Below are 21,834 nucleotides of genomic sequence, written 5' to 3'. Positions count from 1 at the left end.
TGTAGATTATACTTGGAACCCCCCGAGGGACCATGAAGGCCATCATCTCAGTAAGTCTTAAACCAGAGGCTTCTGAGCTCTGTGGGCTGGGTAAAGGTTTTTTAGTCTTACCATAATAACAGACAATGACCTAAATCCGCATGGTGCTTGATAGCCTCCAAAACTCCGCACCAGGTACCCAATCTGAAAATGATTGTCACTTTCTAAACGTTTACTATGTGCCAAGCACTAGGGTAAGCACTTTACCTATAGCTGGAAGACAAAACACTGACATTAACAATCACCCCTTCTCCTACCTGCAAAGGAGAGATTCCCAGGATCCCCTCTTTGTGCTGAGAGAAGATGATAGGTGGAGATGCAAATGAAGAAGCTGACAGAGAGCTAAGTCATTCTAAGAAAGAAAGACCATATAGAAGGGATAAGAAGGCGGAGGAGCTCGAACAGCAGAGCGGGACGAGAGAGAGAGAGACATCAGAAAGAAAGGTCTGCGCTCAGAAGAGAGAAAGGAGCCTGAGAAAGATACAAGGGCTGCTGTGGGGAAATAGAAGAAATGTTTAAATGTGCCATTTAGGGAGTTTCACAATGTGGTGTACAATATAATCCTTCCATGAAATCTACAGTAAAAATGTGTGAGGAGTTTCAGTACAAAAACACAAGTGAAGTGTATGTGAGGAGTTTAAACACGCCCGGGTTACATACATCATCTCCTTATTGTCTCTCTTTGTAAGATTTGTTACTCTAGACAAGGTGTCAGCAAACTGCAGCCTATGGGCCATACCTGGCCAGCCTAGCTTTGCAAATAAAGTTTTATCGAAGCACAGACACATCCATTCATCTAAGTATTTACCATGGCTGCTTTCACACTACAATGGCAGGGGCAAGGAGTTGTGACAGAGTTGCAGCCCTACGGCTGAGAAAGCCTGTAATAATTACTTTCTGACTCTTAACGGAAAGTTTGGTGACCCCCACTCTCAACTCCTAAATAAGAAACACAAAAGGATCAGTGAAAATGAAAATATTGTATCAGTCAGGCTAACGGTGTTGGGGAAATTTGGAGTCAGCAAACATGAGTAAAAGATATATTAACAGTTTCCTTGGCTAAGTTTTCCCATCTGTAAAATGGGATTAATAATACACACTTCACAGAGCTATAAGGAGGCTCATATGTGAAATTAATTTTTTAAAGTATGCTTTGTAATTCTTAATCATTAGAGAAATGTCAGATATTGCTGATAATGGCTCACAAGTGGCTTACAATTTGTAAATAAGAAACACCACAGAACCTCAGATATTGGTGAAATATATATATATATACCATCCACTATGACATCCTTGAACAGGAAGGGGCTGAACCAAGACACCTGATCTTTCTACTGGAATTATCAGTACACCACTTTTTGTCTTAAAATTTCCACCCAGGAGTTTAGTTTGAAATTTTCCTTTTGTGAACACTTTCCATTTCCATGAAGCACATCAACTGTGAAGCTCATTCTCACATAGGAGTTTCACCAGGCTGAGGGAGAAATATACAGAGGGAAGGCCACAACTATAAAGAAAGGTTTATGTACAAGTGATGAAAATGAAGCCATCACAATGACTTAACCATGAGAAGACTTAAAGTATTTTAGTCTTTCGATGAATAAAGGGTATTCATGAAGTCCTTATTTTTTTGTTTTAGCTTTCAGAGCTTATATTGTGGGTGTGAGAGATGAACAATCCTCCAACGGCATTTGAAGGCAAATTCATAAATGATTTTAGGGTAACTAGAATATATCTCAGCATAACCACCATCCATCATGACATGAAGCTCAGATGCTCAGTTTATTCTTTCAGTCCTTTGAAGACCAACTGCCTTAAATTCCATCATGAAATACAATTTTGTTGCATCAATAAAGTTTTAATACACCCGCATAAAATATGATAATTTAATTCCATCAAAATTAAGAGTATCAGTTCAAGGAAGGAAATTATGGGTGAAGTTAACAGACACATGACACTCTGGGAGAAGATAGTTTCAATATCTAAAACTGTCGAGGAACTAGTATGTAGAACGTGTTTAAAAAAGAAGAAGAAAAGAAAAAGCTCTTACGAACCAACAAGAAAGTTTCATGAATCCCAAAAGAAAAATTGGGCAAAAGACATGACTAGGCAATTATTACAAAAGAAAACAGAGTCTGATAAACACATAAAAAAAGCTCAAACTAATTAATAATTAAAGAAAGGCAAATTATAACTATGAGATGTCACCTTACACTATCAGATTGGTAATAATTAGATACCAGGATAGTGACAAATGTTGGCAATGTGTGGTTACAGGAATTCCCATGCAGAGTTCATACAGAATGAACTCCAATAGGCAGCCCTATTGGAGAGCCATATAGCTATGCAGTCAAATTAAGTTTAGTCATGCCCTTTGACCCAGCATTCTAGCTCTGGGACTGTTCCAGAGAAATTCCCACACAGGTCAATAAGAGTGCATGCGTGAAAATATTCATGACAGCATTGTTTATGGTGGTGGGAAATTGGGAGCAATCTAGGTGTCCAACATCAGGAGATACATAAGTTTAATGTGGAATATTATACAGCAGTTAGAATCAACAGGCAGATATTATATACAAAGCCACATGGAAAGATTAAAAAGTGTTGGACATAAGAAAAAGAGAATGAGATCTATAGCGCAATACTATTCCTGTAAATTAAAAACTCATGTTCAAAAACAACAGCACATATTTTATAAGAACATATTCAAATAAAAGGATACACATCAATCATTTAAAAATGGTTGACCACAGGTGATGAGGGAAATGGGAGGAGGGATGGGGATAAAAAGGCAGAAAGGAAGGGAGGGAGAGAGAGGCAGGAGAAGGGAGGGCGGGGAGAGGAGGGCAGGGCAGGGAGAGGAGGGCAGCGGAGGAGAATAATGAAGAAAGAAAGAAAAGAAGTGTGCTCTACCAATAATAATAATATGCCAAGAGATGAGAACTATGATTGAGCGAATTCTCTAAGTCTGAGGGCCAAAGAAAGAGAGAGAAAAAATCAATATCCTAAGCATTTATCCCTTTGCATCTGAATTGCTGTTCAGCCTAAGCAACTTCACATAAAGGTAAATGTTAGTGCTTAGCAGGTACAAATGGTGTGTGACACCACCCAGGCCTGTAATTCCCTTCAACCTTGACCACTGGATTCACTAGCAAGGAAGGCCCAGGTAGTTGTCTCAAATTCCTTGCCCAGCGGCCTTAGAGCTGGATCCTAATATTTCATCCTTCTGTTTGTCTGTGAATAAATATATACATTATTCTTGTTCTTTTAATTCTGTAACCTCTTCAGAGCAGTTAAAAATTATGTTAAAAACTCATTAACTTTGACGAGATATTGATGATGCCAGCGGTTAATTACGAGCCAGCTGGTGTTATGGCAAGAATTAAAAAGTTAGACATCGGAAGTTTGTTTTAAAAAAAAAACAAAAACAAAAAAAAGCCACACTGCTTTCACTCAGAGGATTGTTGAAACAGCATCACTGGCTGTTGACCTTACAACATAGGTCAAGGAGAGATCTGTGGACCAACGGATCAAATTGCATTTCTTTACTCCATTACAACACAGGCATCTTCCAGATTCTCCCTCGCTGAGAAAATAAAAAGTAAGGGCTATAAATTCCCGTGCTTCATGGTGTTAATTGATTGCAAGCTGGGGTCAGAAAGACATTTCTCCCCAAGGAGTACTCCTGCACAATTTAGAGGCACTGCGGGGGTTCCAACATGCCTAAAAAGCATTAAGCAGTGGTCACTGTCAAGTACCAAACAGCAAAATTTAGTATGCTTTCGGTTTGTGCTCACAAGGGAAGTGTGAAAGTATTCAGGGGTCCCCATCTTCTCAAGAGTGAGGGTTTTTAATAAGCCTACCACTCAATGAGTTCTTTGCTTTTGTGGCCAAAAGAGGTACATTTTTTTGAAAAAGAAAATAGAGAGTAAGAGAGTGTCATGGTTCCGAAAAAAAGGAAGATAAGCAAAAGGAAAAAGGTTATCTTCTCAAAAGACTTTTCAACATATAAATAAAGAGTGTAAGATGGCAATGTAGAACAAGGATTCAGGGTGCTGATTCTGGGGTTCATCAGACCTCACTTAGGCAGGGAAGGAGCCTGGCTTGCTCCCCTGCCATAGATGAGTTACTGAAACTATATAAGCCTCAGTCTCTTATCTGTAACGTGGGCATCCTTATTGTACCTGGCTCATCAGCTTTGTATCAGTAAATGAGATGATACCCATAGAACACTTAGTACCATCCAGAGAATGTAGGAAACACACAATAAATATACATTACTTATTTCCCAGGTAGGCAGTAGAGTGCGGGGCCTAGAATCAAACTGCAGAGATTCACTTCCTGGCTTTGTCTCCTATTTCTAATGACATTGGGCGAGTTAGGGGACCTCTTTAAGCTTCAGTCTCTTCATCAATAAAATGAGTAATAATAGTATCTATCCAACAGCATTGTATTAGGATTAGATGAAATAATCCCTGTAAAGCATTAGAATGTCTGGCACATGGTGATTCCTCCTTAATGTTCGCTATTACTTATTGCTGTTGTCATTACTATTACTATTAGTATTGTTGCTATATGAGCAAACACTTTATTGATACTGACACAGCCAGCAGGGATAGAAACACTTTGTGGAACTTTGTAATGCACATAGAAGAATGTGTGCAGATGGAGATATAAAAGCAATTTTTCCAAAGCCCTGACAGGGGCCCAAGCAGAAATGAACCCTTACTTCTAGCGCCTTTGGTTCCTACTCCTCTGCTTAAGCTGTTTAAGCTGTGATGTCTCTAGCCTTCTCTCTGCTCCAAGCCTCACCTTGTGGGGGTGATGCGCAGCCTGAGCTGAGCCCATGTCTTTCCCGCTAATTATCACTCCCCCCGCCCCTACCATGGCTTGCACTTCCCCTGGCCAGGGATGGCACGGTGTGCAGCTCTCCAGCTGAGCACCTAATGGTGGATTCAGCCATTATCATCCCTCACCCATCAGTGAATAATCATTACTGTTTACCCACGTCTCTTTTTATGAGGAGCACAGTTACAAGGATGGTTTTCTTTTCTTGTTTCCCATGAGGCTCTTTATTTTATAGACCTGTTCTCAACTTAGAACAGCTTTATTCTGTTCCAGAAAACTACTTATCATTTACTGATGTTCAACATAAAAAAGGTTTTCTTTTCTCCTGCAAATCAAATTGCTCAGCCCAAGCCTTACCGATCTTGACCTCTCTCGTTTCTGTGAGAACAAACCTTCCAAACTATCTGAGAACATTCGCTTTTTTCTGTACCCATTCCACATGGCTGCTCTCTCCTAATGTTATTTCATTTTGAGAAACTGAGGGGAGGCAGGTCCGTGTGGGAAACGCTATGAAAAATGAAGCTTAGGAGATTGTAAATGCTAATTAGTTTGGAACAATGGGGCAAATACTTGACTGAGAAATCCCTTGTTTCCTCAGAGGTCATAGAAACTGCCTTATCTTACTCCCCCCCACTGATGAACCTTATAAGCCCCAAATAATTAAACATTTTGAACCACAAACAATCTGTATCTAAAATTAGAAATAAAAACAACCAACTATAGTTGGTTGGGACATCATCCTAAATTCTTCCCAATTCTATTCTCACAGCTAATTTTCTATATTTTCTGATACTTTTTTTTCTTTTTTACTATCAGCGTGTATTACTTTTATAATCAGAACAAAAACTCTTTTAACAACTTTTTGTTGGTAAAATTGAAAGAAGTAGACAGATGATTTCACCAAACTTCCGTCCCTTCCTGGAGATATTGGGGAGTGGTTACTAATAGCACCGATGCCTGACTGTTTGCATCATGGGCTGGATTTCGGAAGTCTGACAATATAATCTTTCTGCCAAGCACCCGATATCACATTTTTAGCTTACTGTTTGGGGTCTCATGTTTTTCCAATCCAACTCTTGACTCATTGTATGTGTGTACACACACTTTGTTCCAGACTGTCTGTCAGAAGAACACTTCTTCCTAAATGAAGAAAAGTGTTTCTGGTGAATGCCAAGACCGCATGAGGAATCAGAGTGCAGAGTTGCTATTTCTTTGTTCCTGCTGGTTAATTGCTTTAAAGACAAAAACAAGGGCAAGTGTGCCACTAGGAAAACCTTTTGTAGGGCACACACCACTTGTACCTTCCAAATGATCACAAACTGCATTTGCCAACTTTTGATCAAGGTGACAAATCTTGGCTGAGAAAAGAAATTTAGCAACGTGTCAGCCCCATCAATAAGCTCTAAGGAAAAGTAATTCATTTTTAATGGAAATTCTGTTTACAAAATAGACTAGGTATATAACCAAACTCTAAGAGGAGATAACTCACCCTGGCAAATAGGCTGCATACGTAATGGAGTAAAATATAAGTGAAGCAGAATACATTGTACTTACGGAAATGAAGTACATGCAACATTTTATAGTTACTACAACAGTGACTTTACATCATACAGAAGCTTTCATGTTCAGCCTTGATTTAGATTCAAGAAGTAGAAAAAATGTTGGGAAAGATGAAAAAGGAATGGAGCCATTATATTAAGTAAAATTTTTCAAAAATCTTTACACCAATAAAAGTTCCTTTCGGCGCCTGGAATTTATTGGGTCTTTGCCAGTTTCGATCCTCCACTGGTCTAGCTACTCTTGCTCCTTAATAAATCTGACATCATTTCCATTACAGATATTATTAAGCCATTTTCGAAATTCTTTTGTTTCTATTCTTATTTTTGCTTTTCACTACAACACTGTAGGCGGGTAGAGTAGTTAGCGTTATTCCCAACTGGCAAATGAGAAAACTGAGGCACCGAGTAGCTCTGCTGCCTGCTGGAAATGACTGAAATAATCCAACCAACAACTCTGGGTATCACTACCCCCATTTACCAAGGACAAGGAACAGATGAATGATACCACCGTTTGGCTAAACAAACATAAAGTCCCTCTAAATGTATTCAATTTCTACCATAAACACAGAAACAAAGGGAATAAACAGAGTCTTTGGAAAATATGGAAACAAAAGTCAAAGCCTTATTAATCTACTATACCTTGAGAGGTTGAAGTAACAAAAAGAGGCAAACACAGGATAACCTGTGGATATAATTGAGATCACCCAAGATGTTTGAAAATATTCCAAAGATTTAAACAACAACAACAACAAACTGTAAAAAATAAAAAGCAAGAACAAAAAAATATTAAGGTAGGAGTTTAGGGAAGTAAGATACTGAAATGCAAACACATGGTGCTAAAAATAACACAGTTATAGGTTTATGTCCCACTGGAGCCGGCTATTCCCCAGCTCCTAGCTCCTGGCGTGTAATAATGCTCAATACTTTTTGATGAAAGATTAAATGCATGCAGGTCCCTCCTTCAATGGGTCTAGGTCTAGCAGAGAAATAAACATGAAAGTAAATAATTATTACAAAGCAACATAATCTTGATAATAATAGCTAACAATTTTTGAGTATGTTAAGCCTAAGATCATTATGCATAGTAATTAATTAAATCTTCACAATGACCCTATGAGTTAGGGCCTATTAATAGCCTCGTTCTACAGGTAAGTAAACTGAGGCATATTGTCACACAGATGGTGAGCTGCAAAATAGGAGTGAGAATCCAACACTGGTAGTAAAACATTGGTAACAATTGGTGATCACTTAGTGTAACAACATTCTGTGTTGTAGAAGGAGGAGACTCTATGTTAAATCATTTCCACTAGGATAGATTGCAAAAATAGCCATAATTTTTCATTCCCCCTGTATCCATGCTCTTTGCAATTGACTTTGCATTTCCTCTCAGCAAAAGATAGAATCTGTTGGGGCCAGCCTGGTGGCATAGTGGTTAAGTTCACATGCTCCACTTCAGCAGACCGGAGTTTGCGGGTTCAGATTCTCGGCGCAGACCTGCACACCACTCATCAAGCCATGCTGTGGTAGTGTCCCATAAAAGAAATAGAGGAAGATGGGCACGGATGTTAGCTCAGCGACAATCTTCCTCAAGCAAAAAGAGGAAGATTGGCAACAGATGTTCACTCAGGGCCACTCTTCCTCACACCCACACGCACAAAAACGGTAGAATCTGTTTCCCCACCCCATGAGTCTGGGCTGGCCTTGTGACTTATTTTGGCCAATAGGATGTGGTGGAAGTGACAGATGTTTCAGTTCTAAGCCTAGGACTCAAGAGGCCTTGCTTCTGTTTATTTTCTTGGGACCCTGACATAGCCATGTGAGCAAGTCTGGGCTAGCTTGCTGGATCATTATCACATGAAACACAATTGAGTCAGTTGGTTAATCCCAGCTGAGCCCTCAGGAATGGGAGCGTCTATCCAAGATCAGCAAAGCCTGCTAGGCGACCTGCAATTGATAACAGATGCATGAAGGAGTACAGCAGATTACAACTACCCAGCTGAGCCCAGCCTAAATTGCCAACCCACAGAATCAGGAGCTAAATAAGTACTTATTGTTTTAAGCCACTAAGTTTTAAGGTGGTCTGTTACACAGGAATAACTGAGTGATACACCCACCATATCAAAATCTGCTAGGGATCATGCTTAAATTTTTTTTTAAGTCACATAAATGATCTGAGAGGGGGAACACACCTTAGAATTGCCAAGATAAAAATATTTTTGGAGGACAAATGTGGCAAAGTATTACAATCTTATAGAAGGACAATCTCAAATATATAATCAAAACGAATTGAGACAAGGGCCTTCACAGTCCCTGCTTAGTTATGTGGCAGGCTGCTTCTAAAATGGTCCCCAATGATCTCCAACTTCCCTTCAGTGTCTCCTATGAGGCTGTAATCAAGATGTCAGCTGAGTGTGTTGCCTCATCTGAAGGCTCAGCTAGGGAAGAATTAGGTTCCATCAAGCTCATGACATGACTGTTGGCAGGATCCAGTTCTCAAAGGCTGCTGGACTGAGGTCCTTAGTTCCTTGCTGGCCATTGACCAGAGGCCACCCTAGGGTCTTCGCCTGTGGACCGCTCCATAGACAACCGGTATTTCACTTTTTCAGAGCAAGTGCATGAAAGAATCAGAGAGGGAGAGTGCAAGCAAGATGGCAGTCACAGTCTTTTGCAACCTAATCTTAAAATAGCTATTTCATCATGTTTGCCATATTCCAGTCATAAGAAGCAAGTCACTAGGTCCAGCCCCAGCATAAGAGGAGGGAATTACACAAGGGCATGAATGCCAGCATTTAGGGATCATTGGAAATCACTTTTGAAGCAGCCCACCACGTAACTAAATTAGAGGAAATTGTGAAGACGTGAGTTTTGTAAACAGGGACTTATTCATCAAATCTCAAAATGCTAGGCCTCAGGAACCAACTCTTGAAACTTGAAGGATTATGCAGTGATCTTATTGACGCAAAAGAATAACAAAGGGTGAAACTATAAATAAGTTTTAAAAGGTTTAGGAAAATTCTCAGATGCTGGTTCCATAATGGAACATTAAAGAGGTGTAAGGAATGTGTGCAGTCGATCCCTAATGTTTTCAGAGTAACATCAAGACAACCTTAGCTCCCTACAAAACGTCCCTCAGAGGCAGGCAAGATGGACCATTGGCCTAATCCATTGTGGCATTTCTTATATACTTATGCATAACACTATGTGGGAATGCAATAAAAATTTAAACAAGGTACTAGAGTTCAACAAAACAGGAGGATGCAGCTTTTGAAAAATGGAGACATGACATTCCTACGTGGTCTCCAAGACATTTGATGCGCCAATGCTCTTTTACATTAGTTCCACCCACAGAAGCTCATCTAAATCAGAGATTCAAAAAACATACCTTAGTTCCTCACAGTACTAAAGAGAAGAAAACAGGGTTTTGTAGAGTATTACTGTTAGAGAGAGAAGAAAAATATCTGACTCCATATGACAGGGCTCTCTTTTATACCTACATTATGTTCAAGTGTTTAAAACAGCAAAGCCATCTATTTTGCCCTCAGGCAATGTCTAAGTAGATATTTTAGGCAAACACTTGGGGTTTGGGGGGATTTATTTCCTTCAGATTTTTAAAGAGAAGTATGAGGATGGGTGGATGGAAGGCTTATGCTTTACAATACGCGTAGTAGGACAAATAAATGGTCATTGCTAATGCAGTAGCACTTAATTAGAAGGTAAACATCCCTCAGTGAAAAGAATGAATTTGAAAGTTTCCACATAAGCAGTCATACGTTTTGACATTGTAAGAGCGGTAGCTTCTGTCAATCAACCTGAATTCTCTTTAAGCCTTAAACATATAAGTCACATTGAGAGGGTTATGCATTTCACAAGTGGATTTATATATAAATACTTTTGCTGGCTCCAGTTCAACACAACAAAAGAAGTCAAACATTAGTCTGTATTTGTATTTCTTTGCTGAAGTGTTTTGACATAAACTGCACACAATCCTAGCTGAAAAGCAGCAGGCAGTTTGGAACTAACTGCTCCTCACACTTGCATTCTTTGTGATGTGAATTTTTTTTCTACTTGGAAAATTAGAAAGCTTATGAGTGAGAAGTTTGCTCAAACTTAAGAGAAGAATTTTTAAAAGAAGCGTAGCATTTTTGGAAATTTCAATCGTCACATAACTCACTGTCCACATCTCAGAACGTTTATATGTACCAAACTCCCAAATTCCAACTGCACAATTTGTAGTCGGCATTTGTACCTTTTGAAGACAGAAAGTAATACATATTATATCTAGAAGTCACTCAGAACACCCTATTTTTTTAACCTATTCAGGTCTTGCAATGCACAGAAAAGACATTCTTAGTTAAAACCACTAAATATCCAAGTTACATTGCAAAATACTGTTGGAAACACTTATGAAAAGTAATATTTTCAGAAATTTTCACCTTCCTATATGTCTTCATGGACTAGAAAAAAATCTCTGGAGATCATCTGTATTAGTCAGTTATTGACACAATAATGCTGAATAACACACCACTCTAAAACTCATTGACTTGAAGCAATAATCATTTATTCTCACATTCATCAGCAGCAGGTTGGCTACTACTTGGCTGAACCAGCTTGGGCTATAGACTTGGGGCTCCATGTACTATTCTCTTATCCTCCTTGGGTGAGTGGTTGCCAGGTACATGTGGTCAGCTCCTCATTTCTCATCCTGGGACTCAGGCTGAAGCAGCAGTGGCTACATGAGGCATGCAAAGCCTCTCCTTGTATCATGTGTACTAACATCCTTTTGACTAAAACAACTTACATGATCAAGTCCAATGTCCAAGGATGGGGAATTATACTTTGCCACAATGCGGCCATGGCAATAAATTAGTCTTCCACACTACCATTACTGGGTGTTATTGCCAACCTTAAATAATCAATGAAAGGGTTCTGCTTTCTTCCATATTGAGTATAACATTATCATTGTATTTAAAAATTAAGAATTCAGAAGGCATATTTTGGCAAAAAATTTTTGTTCTTCACTAGAAATCTGCATACAAAGGACAATTTTACAGTTTAAAAATGCCCATGGTTATGAGTTTTATACCAAATATGAATACATGAATACACAATTCATGTATACAGACATAGACAGGGATTAAGTTTACAATTATATTTAGATTTAGATGTATAACTCTTACTATTTGCTTTCTTTTCTAAACAGTTTAGTTAGAAGTCAACAGGGCTGTAGCCCATAGCTTATTAAGTTCTTAAAAGTAGCTATTATTCCAAAGAAGGTAAATTTTAAACAAAACAAGATGAAAATAAGCCAAAAAATAAATGCTAAAATTCAAATGGCATTTTGCCTGTTGATTCACAAACTAGCCCCCGTACACAGAAGGCAAGAAGAGACCAAAGAAAGAGGCAGACCACTCCAGGTTGGTAGGTGGCAGGTTCAACAGTCAAGAGAACTTACATACGAGGCTTGTCTTGTGCAGCCACAAGAAGAGTAGACCTCCACACCTGCCCACCAGAAGCTTCAAAGTTTCTATAGAGGCCTTAACTGGGTTCACCAGTATAGCATCCAGAGGGTCTCAACAACACATTGCTTTCTCAAGGCTGCGTCCATGAAAACCGTTCTGGCTGTGGGAATGGTGGGCAGAATGCACATTCCAAGGACAGGAGGGGATGAGGAGCCTCTGTTGACTGGTCCAGCTCATGGGTCAACCTGCCATCATGTCCTCTGAATGACTTCCTCCAATACTCTGCCCCTCGAGTCCCCCTCTTCTGCAATGTGCCCTGAGTGGTCAGCAAGGCATTTCATTAGCGTGGAGGTGGCCCATTTGGTGGCTATCCAGCTGCATTGGAGGGAGATGCCACAGCAACAGTATAGACACATGCAAGAGAAAACACAGATTAAGATAATGATTTCCAAAATGAGTAACATTTATTTCACCAAGAGCCCCATGATTCGAACCATTGATTTATTAAGTCCCCTAGGCTGGGGGTCGGATCACTCAGGATGTTCACTTATGTCCTCACATGTTTTAATAAAGATGATACATTAGCAGACTCATCAGATATGAACACATATTCTGTTTAGATAGTGGCACAGGTGCCTCCTTGAGAGGCAGTAATAGTGTACAAGGCCATCTGATTTTGAAGGACAGCTTTTCTCATTAGAGACATTTCAGTGTTCAATAAAGACAGGCTTTGTTGGCTATCATTTAAGGCTTATTGGGTAAATTTAGTAAGGGCTTCTATGTGAGCTATAATGTCCTCCAGGCCAATGAGGGAACAAGGATGGTGGCCAAAAAACTGTACCAGTGGAAAACAGAACATGCTCATCTGGCCTTGAGGAGAGGGAGGTTGGCAGCTTTAGGAACTTGACCTGGTTGTATATACCATACATGCTGACCAGGGGAGGCAGCACTGTCAGGCGTGAGGAGATGGACAGGGGGCGGCATATGCCAGACCAGGACCACACCTTTCCCCCTCTTTCAGTGGTGCTTGTTCCATTCCAGGTATAGTTTGTTTCAACAGGTTCCTGCTTTTCCACTCTGTCTGCTAGCCTTGAAGCTAGCAGAGTAGTGGACAACCACATGTCCTTTTCTAACCTCAGCTCTTCTTCCAACTTTTTAACTAGAGCTTTAGTCTCTAGTTGGACATTGGTGGCCAATCGAACTGCCCACAGCAGAGACCAGCTCACTGCAGTAACCATTTGTTTCCCTTTTTTGCTGCAGTGTGCTATGCACAGTTCCTCAAACAAGTACATTAGACCAGCCAGCGTTTTCGGGGCGTCCCCATACTCACACAGTGGTCCACAGGCATCTAACATCTAACCCGTTAGATATTATGGGCCACTCCTCCCCACATAGAGGTCAACGGGCAACTTGGGATTTCCCTCTCAGATGCCTCTTTCCCGAGGCCCATTTCTTTGGTCTCCTGGCTGGCTCACCAATTGTTGGTTTGCAAATTAGCCCCCATACAAGGAGGGCAAGGAGAGACTGAAGAAAGAGGTAGACCACTCCAGATTGGCAGGTGGCAGGTTTAATAAGCAAAGGAACTTACATACAAGGCTTGTTTTAGGCAGCCTCAAGACTGTCCACCAGAATCTTAAAAGTTTCCATAGAGGCCTTAACTGGATTCAGTCATGTAGACCATGGTCTCAACAACACATTGCTTTCTCAGGCCTGCGTCCTTGAAAACAGCTCCCACTGTGGGAATGTGGGCAGAACATACATTCCAAGGACAGGAGAGGAGGTGAGGAACCTCCCACCGGCAGTCATGTCCTGTCAATGACCTCCTCCAACATTGCCAGAATAAATAAACAATAAACTTGATATCTAGTCCCCCTGAGACAGAGCAGCAACTTCAACTTCTTCCGTCAATTTGAGGTTTTATATAACAACCCCAGGTCAAGATGGTCCAACACTTGTGTACTCTTTACCTAGAATACTGCATTGGCTGGACTCCAGTGGCCTGATTAGCTAGAAAGTTTCTTAGTCTAGAATGTGTTAGTTTCTAAAGCAAATAGATGTGTGAGATTGACATGGCAACCTTGCTTTCAATGGAGCGTGTAATAAAAAATGTCTATCTACAGCAGTATCTGTTCTCTGCTGGAGCATAGAGAGTGGTAGCAAAACCACTCATTTCCAATTATTTCATATAAACCCTCTCACAGTTAGTTTTGGGTGCAATCACGTGTTCCTTCAATAGGCGTTTAGTACAATCATGCATCACTTAACGACTGGAAATGTTCTAAGAAATGCATTGTCAGGCAATTTTGTCGCTGGGCGAACACCATAGAGTGCACTTACACAAACCTAGATGGTATAGCCTACTACACACCTAGGCTATATGATACTAATATTATGGGACTATTGTCATATATGCCATCCATCATTGACTGAAATGTCATTATGCAGCACATGACTATATAGGTGTTTTGTCTCTTACAGGCTATATCCACTTAAATGCAGGAAAGAATAATTTTATCTGTGTATATTGTTCCTGTTTGTCCGTAATTTGACTATAAGTGAAGGTCAAGGATTGTTCTCTTTGCATCCCTGAAAACATCTTCCACTGTACCTTATATTTAGGAAGCATTTGATGAATCTGCCCAAATGAATTGAATCATTGGATTCCACCTTTTATAAATCCATTGGCTCAAAAGAGTCTTTACTAGTCTCTTGGGAAAGACAATGATTGTTCTTGACAGCAGTAGGTAAATTATGAAAAATGAGGAAAATCACCAGAATGAGAGACCAAACTATGAGTCAAATATATTTGGGCTCCTACCAAAATGACCATGAGAGACTGTACTGGCTTCATGGGACACCACTGGAACTGAATTTAATCTCCTGTCTTGAAAGAGAATCTTCATTTCCACAAACATGTTTTGGCTGGAACATAAAGAATAAGTGCCCTGGTGATACATTGGACTCAACAAAACTGTGCTGGTTGCAAATAATTTTATTACTATATGTGTAGTAAAAGAAAAATTGTGAAAGCTAGAAAATTTAAAAGGTACCATGGAAACTATCTAGAATACAAGGCTATAGACTTATGTACAAATTTGGCTAACGCTTAAGTAATGACACGTTCAAATGTCCAAATAACTCCCACTCTATCAGCTAAAACCTATTAAGATCTTGGTTTTGCCTTCAGAAAATAGCTAACAAAATTCTCAGGGGAACTGAGACTATGATGTGATTTTTGTGGAGCAATAACCGACTTCAACAGTGTTCCTGGCTTACTTTCAGAAGTTCAGAAATAATCATCACAAAACAAACTTACATAGTTCAAGATACATATCACCATATACTAATTTTGTTTTAATTTTGTTAAAATACACACAGAGATAAGCACTAAAAATAATCATATAATAAAGATTATTCCTTTTCTTAATGACAGATGATTATAATTTAAACTGATATTTAGTTTTTCTTCTCAATATATGTTTCTCAACCATCAAGTACTTGGGACACTACATTCCATATAAAATCATCCAATTAATACGTTTTTCTTCCCCGACGCCCATGCCCACCAGTAACCATTTACTGATTAAATAAGCATTTGCCCTTGACCAAATGATTGCCTCCCCAATTTCCTGGAATTCTAGGCAAAGGAATACATTTCTAAGACTTTTTATTATGGAAAATTTTAGACATACACAAAAGTAAACACAAATCATTAGTGTAGGATAAGGAGTCTCTGGTAAGGAGACTCCCGTTGAATTCAAAGTCTTGCTTGATAGAACTGCAAGTCAGTCCTTAACCCAGCATCTCATTCTCTTTTGTCACCAACCTTGTTCTTTATTAGAATTCCAAGAGGGAGAGGAATGGTTTATGCTCTGCCTCCTCCCCAACTCCAATCCGGGCTATTTCTTTCTGAACCATTCCTCACCCATCCTCACACTCAACTCAAACTCTCTTAATCCCATGGGGGATTTTAGAAAATGAAAAACAGTTCATTTTATTCATTCATTCATTCATTCACCAGCTATTTATGGTTATGTGCCAGGAACAGAAATTGTTAGTGGGGATTCTACACAGAAGTTGGACGTGATTTCCATCTCACATGGAGCTAATTGGCTAATGATGGAGAACAAAAGATAGACAACCACAATAAGATGAGATAAGTGCTATAAGGGGGACATACAGCTTAGCGTAGAGAGGAGGAGTCTACCCAGACAGGTGGAGGGGCTGGGTGGTCAGGGAGGATTGTTTGGAAGAAGGGATATCTCAGCAAAGATCTAAAGGATGATTAGAAATTAACCAGGTGAAGATATAAGGCGAAAGTATTCAAGGCAGAGAGAATAGCACATACAAAGGCCCAGACGTATGAGAGCTTGGTACATTTGAAAAAAATCAAAGTTCAATATGGCTAGAGCATAGACTCAGCACAGGGCAGGGGATTTGGGGGAGAGAATAAAGGAATGAATGAGGATGGGAAGATAATCAAGGGCTAGTTTTTGCATCACTTTGTACTTCAAGTGAAGGGAGTTTGGATTTTATCTTGAGGGTGATGGGAACCATTGATGAATAACAAACAGGACTGTGACATAACCGGATTTGATTTTAGAGTGATCACTCCTGCCACATGTGAAGAATAGATTGAGCAGGAAGGTGGGAAGAGACAAGGAGAGGAGAGAGAAGGCTTGTTAGAGGCTGTAGCAGTATTGTGGGTGAGACATGATGGCGGCTTTCTCTGGGGTAGGGGGAGTGGAGATGGAGAGAGGTGGAAAGATTCAAGGCGTACCGTGGAGGGAGAGAACAATAAGGTTTATTGAATAATTGGTTCTGAGAGGAGAAAGAGAAATCATTATGATGCTCAGATTCCTGCTTGGCCAAGAGGGTAAATGGTGGTGCCATTTGCCATGATAAAGAGTCCATGTTGAGTCTAGAGTCCCTGGGATATATCAGTAGCTACATTGGGCCTTGGATGAGCAAGACAAGCTTGGATAAATGCAGATCACAGGAATCATCATGAAGTTTGATGGCCATTTGTCCTATTATTTTAATGTGTCCCCTATTTGGACATTTGCCCCTTTACCATAGGCCACCAACCTGGTGAAGGAGAAAGGGTTCTGGGTTAGGAATCAAGAGACTTGGGTTCTAGTCGAAACTCTATCACCCAGAGGCTGCGTGGCCCTGAGGAGATCTCTTTCAGCCTCTGGGCTTCACTATCTGCAGAAGAACAAGATTAAAATTATCCTCAATTTTCTTTTCAGTCCTAACATTCTATTGTCGTGGTTCCAGTTAATCTATACCTGCTCACTAATGTTTACTCTTTAAAAATAAGACATTGAACAAAAAATGTCATAGGCAACGAAACTTCCTTTTTGTCTTTGATATCAGAAATACTTTTAAAAAAATCTTTTGATAGTAAAAAAGTATCCTGGGTTGCTATTTAGGCTCTTTGTTTTGATTATTCTACCAGATGTTGGGAGCTTTGTTATTTAGTTTTTCCTGCTGTCTAGCACAGCTATCGGTAACACAGTACCTGAAATTTAAATATCCAAATGTTTTATAAACAATATAAATAAAACATCAATAAGCACTTGACTTTGAAATTATCTCATCATCTATTTTTTAGTGTTATTTTGAGTTACAAAAAAAGAGAAAAAAAGCAGTTTCCAACTTATTTCATTACTCCTTCTGGAAGAACGATATGCCTGGTGTCATTCCTTGATAGTAATTTCCTTTGTTACCGTGAGTCCCTTGCAGAAAATATATCTGAGGTAGCTTTGGAGACTGTTTCCTTCCACTGTTACAAGGCCAGCAGTAGCAACCCAAGTCAATAGGGAATGAAATCAAAGCAAATTTGCTCCCACATCTCATTTAAACACCAGGCCTGCATATCTGACAGCCTCTGGAATATTTCCATTGCCTAGGCTCATTGCCACCTCAACGCAGTGGCACAATGCCTGGCACATGGTAATAACAAGAGCTGCCTTTATGGAGTCCTTGGTAATGCCAAGCACTATACTAGGAGTTTGCCATACATATCTCAGTTCATTTTCACATCAATTCTGTGAGGTGGGTTTTATTTTATGCCCATTGTACAGATGAAGAAATTAAGACTCAGAGAGTAACTTGCCCAAAGTCCCTTCACAGGTTAAAAGTGGTGGAGCCTGGGGCTCAAATCCAAACCATTCAATGTCAGAGTCTGGGCCTTAACAACTGGTCTGCATGGCTTCCACGTAAGCACTCAACGAGTGTTATAATTGAAAGGATGGGTAGATACACGAATGTCATCGTTTCTTCCCAAATCAGCTTGTCCTGACTTCCCTGTTTCTGTTAGTCTACACTGCAGTCCTATGACAGCCAATAGCTTAAAAGTGCTTTCTGCCCTATAGCCTTTTGACCCAACTTACACATTAGGCTGTATTCTAACAAGGTCTCCGCTCTCCAGAGCTTACGTTCTAGAGGAGAAGGTAGACAATAAACAAGTAAACACATAAATCAACAAAAGACTTGCAGATTGTGGGAAGTGTTTGGAAGCCAATAAAACAGGACGAGGGGATAGAAAGTGATTACGGAAGAGAGCTATTTTCATTTGTCCCGTTGATATTTTTCCCTCTAGTTCTTCCCACTGCGAGATTCCAACAGAAGGTCAGCTCTTGGAATTTTTATTATATAGCCATAGCCTCATAACTGGTCTTTCTGCTTCCAGGTTCTTTATTCTTCAGTTTATCATGATGACCTCCTTAGAATAATATCCCTAGAATGTTACTTTCTCATCCTGCCTTTTGCTGTACATTGGGCTCAAACACCTCATCTTATACCCAAGTCCCTCCATCATCTTGTCTCATCCTAGACATCCGAAAACATCTTTCTTCCTTCGTCCATAGTGTATCTAAAGCATCTACCATGTGTTAGCCATGGTACATTCCCCAACACAAACGATCTGGTTCTTTTGGCCAGGTTTCTTGGGCCTCCTACATATTCTATGCTCATTCCCACGTGCCTGATACCAGAACAGTCTTTTCTGCTCTGTCTACCTATCAAACTTTCCCTGTCATTTAGAGGCCAGCTCAAGTTCCAGTTTTGCCACTAATTTTTCTCTATTTATGCCATTCTGCACTAATGTCCTTTAAAAAAAATCACATTAGTTTCCATAGCTTTCAATTCCAAAGCTTTCTATTCTAGCACATTCCTTTGCGATGTTCCCTAATCGTTGTGTGAATGTGTGTATTGTACATGCTTGTGTGTTTGAAGGTTGTACATTTGTTCAGGACAAAAACGAGATCTTATATTGCTCTCTCATTCCCTAGTGTCAATGATCACCATAGCAGCAAAAATGTATTCAGCACTTACCATGAGCAAAGCACTGTGCTAAGTGTTTTACACTTTAATTTGTTACTCCCCCCCACAGCTTTGTGAAAAGGTGACCCTTATTACCCCCATTTGGCAAATGAGGAAACTAAGGCTTGGAGAGGTGAAGTGAGTTGCCTTAGGTCACACTACTAGCAAATGGCAGACCTGGAAATTAAACCTAGAGTGTATCGTTCCAAAGTCTACAACCTAACCTCTAAGCCATGCTGCCTGAACACAACCCTCCACATTGTTCTATAATTCTCATCCCTCGCTACTTCCTAGAAAGACTCAAGACTCTTTACAGGAAAAGACACGTACTGGAGGTGGTGTGGTGGGGAAGAGAGATAATGTGTAACTCCAGTGCAGGATTCTGTCTTCTGGGGGTCACTACTGTGAGGACTTGGTGGGGAGTCCACCACATCTGACTGGGAGGTGAACCTTCAACTGAGGAATTGGTGGGTAGGAAGGGAAATTACCTTACACTCAAAGCCATTCCACAGGAGAGCAGTGAGAGTGGCTTCAAGGTGAAGATGACAAACACGTCAAGAAACTCAAAGAATCGCACTATCAACATCAGGGAGTTCCAAGGAACTTACTCAAGTTTCTCCTTGAAGGTCAGTGGATTGCTGATAACCCTGCTCCAAAAGGACTGGGAACCGAGGAAGGAGATGTGATTGACGTTTATCAAGAACAAACAGCAAGCCATTCACCAGTTTAGACATTCTTTTAATTTTTTTCCTTTTCCTTAATCCTTTCCTATTTTTAGAAATAGTCCTTTTAAATGTAATGTTCGATGCTGAACTGAAGCAGGTCCCCATCTCTGGGAGTCTCCCTTTATAACAGCTGGTATTTTTAAGCTTGGTGCTTATTATTCATTCTCATTGGTTTTCCTCTTGCTGAGTTCTTGTGATCCAACTCCAGCCTTCTTCATATTGCCCTTTCCTTTTTATAAAGTTTATGTGGACACTATGGGAGAAGGCCACCTTTTCTAGAACTGGGCTTGTCTGGGATGGGATTGATGGATGGGAGTGCACCCAGCGACTGCTTCACCACTGGACCTTCTGTGGATGTCTCAGTCCATTAGGATGCTATAACAAAACACCACAGACTGGGTTGCTTATAGACAAACATTTATTTCTCATGGTTCTGGAAGCTAGAAGTCCGAGATCAGCGCGCCAGGATGGCCAGGTGAGGGTCTTCTTTCTGGTTGCAGACCTCTTGTGTCCTCACACGATGGAAAGAGAGAGGGATCTTTCTGGAGCCTCTTTTATAAGAGCACTAATCCCAATCATGACAACTTGACCTTTATGACCTAATCACCTCCCAAAGGCCCCACCTCCAAATACCATCACCTTGGGGGTTAAGATTTCAACATATGAGTTTGGGGGAGACACAAACATTCTGACCATGGCAGTGGGAGATGGAGGTTTTCAGAGGACTAAAAGTGGGGGAAGAAAAGGTGTTTCCTTAACTTGAACATACCTTTAAAATCTGATGGTCTGGACCAAAAGAAGAAAAATCTGGTTGGAAGTGAGGAGAATAGGTCAGAGTAATAGTAATAATCAGCCCTAAAGATGTCTTTACTGAAGAGACAATGCATTTTAAGAGTTCTAAAAATCTTGTCACAAGATCCTAAATAATCAAGAAAGGAGGTCATAGAGAAGCATCTGCAACAGAACACTGTTATCTTTTGATTTTGTTCATATTTTTTGGCCTGGGGATGCATTTTAAATGGTAATTGTCTGTACCAGCTACATTAAAACAAGTAAAATATTTGTAACGTCTGTTAATTTTTTTTAAAAAATGCACCATAGACTAAGAGTGTGAAACACAAATAAAAACCTAAAAGTCATATACAAGAAAGATGGCAGTTGACATACCCACAATTTAAATGAATAATAGGTTTAATGTAAATCTTTCAGCAACTAAAGCAAAAAGAAATTTTTAATTGGTTGTAATGCTCTGAATTTGATGACATCATCTGCCATAGAAAGAAAATTATTCCCACTTGTTTTTCATGAAAATTTCCTCATTGCCCTGTGTTTCCCCAAGCATAAGCATAACACAAACACTTTTTGAGATATTAGGGGGTTTTTCCCTTATTTCTTAATACACAAACTCAAATGTCATCTAGGCATATTGCCCAGTATCCAGTAGTCTATTGAGTTCAACATGTTGAGACTTTCTGATTTTGATTAAAACAAACATGTGAGAAATTCACGAATGTACTATTTCCTTCAAGTCATTCCTAAATGCCTCACATAGCCATTACCAACATGCGCAAAGTTATTTAATTATGTTCTGAGGAGATGCGGCCAGCAGGGTGTAAGGTGATAGCCTTGAAGAATAAGGGTTCAAAGACAGCATTGCACCCCAGAGCCATATCCTCACAGGGACCCTGAATCCTAAGCTACACCCACTTAGCAACCTGAGAATCAACGTCTCTAAGTATACGCACTTCAATAGTAGGCCTTGAGCGGAGACAAAACCACTAGTTTGTCTCTTTCTTTCATGCACTATCAAGCTTCCATGAATGACATGCTTTTGGTTTTTCCTTAGCTGTTTTTAATAGGTTTAAAACCCTGAGG

General features: G+C 40.0%; 1 pseudogene; it reads left to right on the top strand.

Annotated features, from left to right (window-relative positions):
- The window catches only part of LOC147916984 (small ubiquitin-related modifier 1 pseudogene), a 50,887-nt pseudogene extending 30,923 nt beyond the window's left edge, over nt 1-19,964 (top strand).
- The last annotated feature ends 1,870 nt before the right edge of the window (nt 19,965-21,834 follow it).

The sequence above is a fragment of the Ceratotherium simum genome, chromosome 5 (genome assembly GCF_057802395.1).
Source record: "Ceratotherium simum simum isolate JZ-2026a chromosome 5, ASM5780239v1, whole genome shotgun sequence".
Classification (NCBI taxonomy): domain Eukaryota; kingdom Metazoa; phylum Chordata; class Mammalia; order Perissodactyla; family Rhinocerotidae; genus Ceratotherium; species Ceratotherium simum.
The sequence above is the reverse complement of the archived record's forward strand: the minus strand, read 5'-3'. Positions and strand labels throughout refer to the sequence as shown.